A 5,993-nucleotide genomic window follows, 5' to 3' on the forward strand; every position below is an offset into this window, starting at 1 on the left:
CCAAAGCTCAGAAAAGTTAAGTGCCTTCCCCAAGGTTACACAGCTTAACAAGTGGTAGAGCTGAGCTGTGAATCCAAGACCCACAAAGTGTTCTGACGTCCTTGGTGGTGTCATAGTGATAACCCCAAATATAAGAGAGAAGACTCAGGATCCGTCCAGGAGCAGAAGTTCGAGGTTCTGTTTGTAAGTATTAAGAGTAAGGACACTTCATAATGACCCCAGGGCCAGGTTGTTCGGTAGCCTCAAAGGTAATCCCTACTAATCCACTGAAGATCTCTCGCTCAAGATCTATTTGGTTGGCTCTGAAATACTTGGATCTTTTCTCCAGAGCCACTGAGAATGGGTTATAGGCTCATGGCTGGTTTAGGGGCTGGTTAACAGAGCGTCCACTGATGTTGAGGTAAGTTGACCCAAGTTCCAGATCCCAGCGTCGCGTTAACTTGCTTGAATCAGATGGCGATCCTTTTGTTCATTTCAGAAGAACCCGTCACCACTTGAGCCTCCGCCACCTGCTAGGGGCAAAGTGGCCATTCTGAAGGCACAGCTCAGACCCCTGAGAGCCGGAAGTTCTGTGCTCACCTGTGACACCCGGACACCCCGTGTCCTCCCAGCTTCTGCTTCCCCTTGTCCGGGTCTAGTTTTCTCAGCTGGTCTGTCCCCGCTTCCCCTTTACCATTTCAGTCTCCCTCACTGGACATCCTGTCCATAGGAGGGCGGAGGCTGGACCGCACCCACTATCCCTCCCGGGGAGGCAGTGGGCCTGGCTCCTTCCCCTGAAGGTGCACCTCATCAAATAGGGCCTTTCGCAGGTAAGGGCATCCTCGGAGGGCCTTAGGTCATGGGCCTCTGGAGCATCTTTTTTTTTTTTTTTTTTTTTTTTTTAAGATTATTTATTTATTTATTAGAGAGAGAGAGAGAGCACTGAGCTGGGAGGAGAGGGAGAAGCAGGTTCCCCTTAAGCAAGTGGGGCATCTTTGATGAAAAACTCTTAGGAAAATATCTTTGAGGAAAACTTCTTGGTCTCTCTCTTCTGCGAATTTCTCTTTTTATGTTATTTTCTACAAGGGCACCTTTCTGAAAGAAGGGTGGGAGTGTGACTTTGACTTGCTTTTCTTTTTTTAAAAAAACTTAAGGAACACCCCCAGGTGCCCATAACTCCCTGTATTTGGTACCTCTGCTTTCTTTTTCTACCCTGTCAAGTTGCTCCCTTTCCATTCTTTGGATTCTTTTCTCAAAGAGGCGAGTGTAAGGGGATGAGTGTTTAGAAGCTCTATGTGCCGCGAACGCACACACGCACACACGCACGCGCACACGCACACTTTTGTTTATTCGCTACACCTTATCTCCTCTAATCCTCACAACAAATCCCTGGAGGGTTTTACCATCACCATTTTATAGATGAGGAAGCTGAGCCGTGGGGAGGTGCAGTAACTTGCCCTTGATCACTGCTACAGGGCTTGTAGAGTGATTTACAAGCACGCCAGTTCAAACAGCGTGAGCCTTGGACAAGATACCTCTCATCTATAGCACGGGCGCACCTAGCAAGTATTTAAGGACAAATTAGGGGTGACTGACAGACAAAGTGCCCTAATCAAGAATGAATACCTTCAGAGGCAGTGCCTTAGCATTTAAATCATAGTATGTCACTGTACACTAAAGAGATTATTAATTAGCATAAGGGATGCTAGAAATATTCCTATTGGTGAAGCGAATAGGTGATGTATTCTAAAATAGGTCACTGGTTAGAAAGATGACCCAGCCTCCGGTGCCATGGCAACCATGAGGCTTAAAAGGTGGGCAAATCCAGCAATTTAATGCCGAGGGGCATCCCCGCTGATCCCGAGTCCCTCCGGTTCCCCGGGGAACTACCAGAAGGCGTCCCCTGAACCCCTGAGCAAACCTTCCGCGCCAAGTCCTTTCCAGAGCGCTACAGAATAGGTTGGGTGAACAAGTTGTACAACTGTGCCACCGTGCTAACAAACGTGTGTACGTTTAGCAGAATCTAGCCTAAGGCTGGCTCTTGCTGTCACTCGGAACACCACTGTGGGGAAAGGGACTCGGAACACCACTGTGGGGAAAGGGACTCGGAACACCACTGTGGGGAAAGGGACTCGGAACACCACTGTGGGGAAAGGGACTCGGAACACCACTGTGGGGAAAGGGACATCAACCCGCTTGCCCCTGGTCTCCAGAGGACCACCCCCCATCTCTGCCAGGTGGTCTGAGCCACGTCCTGAAGGATCAGACCGGCTTAGGGGCAGTCTGCAGCCATCCCATGAACAGTGAGGGGCAAGGCCAGAATGTGGGGCCAGGTCCATCTCCTCCAAAGCCCACAGGCCAGCTACCTCTTTAAAAAGGGGGAAAGGCTGGGCGCCTGGGTGGCTCAGTCGTTAAGCGTCTGCCTTCGGCTCAGGTCATGATCCCAGGACTCTGGGATCGAGCCCCGCATCGGGCTCCCTGCTCCGCGGGAAGCCTGCTTCTCCCTCTCCCACTCCCCCGCTTGTGTTCCCTCTCTCACTGTGTCTCTCTCTGTCAAATAAATAAAATCTTTAAAAAAAAAATAAATAAATAAAAAAATAAAAAGGGGGAAAGGCCAAAGTGAACAAACAGAACCCTTCGAGACCAGTAGCTCTGTCAGTCAACAAAGTAGGGAAAAAAATCCTCTTTATTGACTGAACTATCTTTAATCTTCAGGATCTTCCATTAAGTGAATCCTTTAGAAATCCTCCTCGAGTCCTAAGTTCTTTAAAGGTCAGGCTGAATATGTAATCCACTTTTAAGTCCTAACAGGAAACAAACGATGTTCAGCTTGAAGTATGTACTTAGAATATCTCATGTAAAATTCAGTACTTAGGCGCATGAACGGGAGGGGCTTGGAGTGGAAACCACGGATACAAGTTTCTCAGTGTTCCCTTTCAAAAGGTCAGATTTATTTTAATTCTGGTGTCCCTGGGCCCGGCCAGGGAAACGCACCCTTCTCTTCCACGTGCTAAGACTCCAGGCGGCTCCCGTTTCAAGCAATCACATTGTCCAGATCATCAACAAATACTTATTTTTAGACCTGAAAGGATGAGAATTTCCTATCCTTCCACCATCCTCTGAAGGCAGTTGGGGCCTTGTTTGTGAGTATTATCAACAAGGATATAAAGCAGAAAATCTTCCAGATTTTTTTTCCATCCGCACTGACAGTTGACTGAAAGCATTTCCGAATTGGACCCAAAAAAAGAAAACATTGTGAGCAGGAAGGTCACCTCAGTGGGAATGAACAGTGGGTCATGGTCTTTAAAACACACACGTGCTTGTCAGAGCGTTTCCCCCCCGGAATGTGTTTATAGTGGTGCGGCCGACAGATCACCGCTGAGTTTGTCATCCTGGAAGCATAGGTTTCGGAGCTGGAAGGGGGCCTTAGAGATGGTCTAATCCAGCTTTCTCACTGTACACATGAGGAGACAGGCTGACCTGAGGTCCTATGAACAGCTAGGTGTAGAACCAGGAGAATAGAGGAGTTTGGAATCCTAGGGTCCTTTCCCCACTACCACTTATTAGAAACTCAAGTGCCTGTGAGTTCCAGGCCAAGTGCTAGAGTTGGGGCATCGTCGACAACAATCTCTAGATCCTTCTATACAAATCTTTTTATGATAAAGAGTCACACTGGAGACAGAGTACCCAGCAAACCTCCTCTTCTCCACACTTCTCTTGAGACCTTTAGGTGTGGCCTAGAAGGACTTGAAGTTTTTGATATTTGTCCTTTAAGGAAATCTATGTATCCCTGCATTGTAACAAACACACTGCAACACATTTTCTATTCCTTGTAAAATCAGCTACCAATCCACAGCCACGTGTCTGGTTTCCTGAGGAGCTGAGGGGTCAGAGCCCCTGGCTGGGGTACATGGAAAGCTCTCCATCATCTGGCTCTGTTTGATGCCTTTATGAAGATCTGAAAGCATCAGTCTGAAGCAGCAATGGGAATCGAGAAAGGCTGCACGTGTGAGACCTGGTGGATTCCCTGGGGCTCTCCAGGTGAGTTTCTTGATCCTAAAGGGAGGAGTCCTGTGCTTGGGTCTACCAACATACAAGAATAAAAGAGATAAGGAATGGGGCCGGGGGCAAGAGTGGGAACCTAATCTATTCTAACCTTACTCTGGAAACTCTTAATCACCTCCTCCTTATCTCCAGACCCCTCCCCTAGACCTTCTCCCCCTGTTTGACACTGTCCCTTTGACCCTGTCCCTGGAAGGCGTGTCTTTCCAGGAAGCAAGGAAGATGCGAAAGCTAGGATGACCCAAAAGCAAGAAGACCCAGTGATTTCAACATCTGACAGCCTTTGTACTCCTTTTCATTCATTCAGTGTGTATATTCTGAGCACTTACTCTGTGCTAGGCCCTGTGCTGAGCACCGATGCTCTGGTATGAACGAATACCTACATTTGTTCTGCTAACATTCTGCCTAACTCCTGGTAAGCTGACCAGGGCTAGTCCTGACACCTCATCTCTTGCATTAGGCTTGAAGAACTCTGCATCCTGCTTTGCCTTTCATCCATTCCACAAAGACTTATTGATTCATCTACCATGTTCAAAATGCTGTAAGGGTATGCAGATGAATTAGGTAAGCATCCTGTCCTCATTGTCTAGGAGAGAAGATGCTCATATAAAAATAGAATGCCCATTTGGGTTGTTTCCAGTTTGGGGCCATTATGAGAAAAGCTGCTATGAATATATTTATACAGTTCTTTTTATAGACATATGTTTTCATTCATCTTGGGTAAATATGTCATCCAAAGGTCCATTATCAGGTGAATAGATAAATTGTGGTATATTCATCCAATGGAATATTACTCAGAAATAAAAAGGAATGAACTACTGGTATTTGCAGCATCATGGAAGAATCCCAAAACCATTATGATGAGCAAAAGGAGCCAGGCATAAAAGAGTTCATTCTGTACCATTCTATTTATATAAAGTTCTAGAACAGGCAAAACTAATCTATTGTGAGAAAAATCAGGACAGTGGTTGCCTCTGGCAGGGGGCATTGACTGGAAAAGACACATGAGAGAAAATTCTATATCTTGTCCTGTCCGGGGTGATGGTGACACAGATGTACACGGTTGTCAAAACTTACCACACTGTACATTGAAAATCTGTGTACCTTATTGTATGTAAATTATGCCTCGATAAATATGTAATTAAAAAAAAGAAACAAGGCTGCACAGGGTTTATTTGGATCCAGAATAGAAAGTTAAAATATGACGATTAAGTGTTCTTTACATGTGTTTGTTAGTTACTGTATTATTTCTGTACTTTTCCATATGCTTGAAAAATTGGCACTAAGAAATCTTTTAGAGATGCCTGGGTGGCTCAGTAGGTTTAGCATCTGCTTTCAGCTCAGGTCATGATCCCAGGGTCCTGGGATCCAGCCGCACGTCAGGCTCCCTGCTCAGGATGGAATCTGCTTCTCCTTCTGCCCCTCCCCCGCTCAACGCTCTCTCTGTCTCTCTTCCAAATAAATACAAATAAACTTAAAAAAAAAATATTTTAGAAGTTCAAAAGCAAGAAATGGATAGAGAATAATCAAACCCTAAGTTGGAAGGGAACTTAGAGTTCATCTGGCCCAACTTCCCATCTTGAACTTGGATCTTCTTAAAACATCTCTCTCCAGACTACACTTGAACACATTGAAGGAGAGCACTTACTACTCCCCTGGGGCAGCAGATTCTAAAACCAAAATGATAAGTGCAGCAACCAGGAAGGTATAGAGATAAGGTGCTATGAAAATCCAGTGGAAAAAGAACACCCCTGCATAGCCCACCCTCCTTAGGAGCAGGTTCTTTAGAGAACCACCATTCATTGAGCACTCCCGAGAGGCCTCCACGAGAGCTGCAGGAGTAAGCCAAAGCTGACCACATCATGGCAACTGGGTTTGTCAGGCTTAAGGTTCTGGTTCTTTCCTCTCTGTCTTACACTCTCTCTCCAGCACTGACCTGGCTCCAGGGTGAG

The sequence above is a fragment of the Halichoerus grypus genome, chromosome 3 (genome assembly GCF_964656455.1).
Source record: "Halichoerus grypus chromosome 3, mHalGry1.hap1.1, whole genome shotgun sequence".
NCBI lineage: Eukaryota > Metazoa > Chordata > Mammalia > Carnivora > Phocidae > Halichoerus > Halichoerus grypus.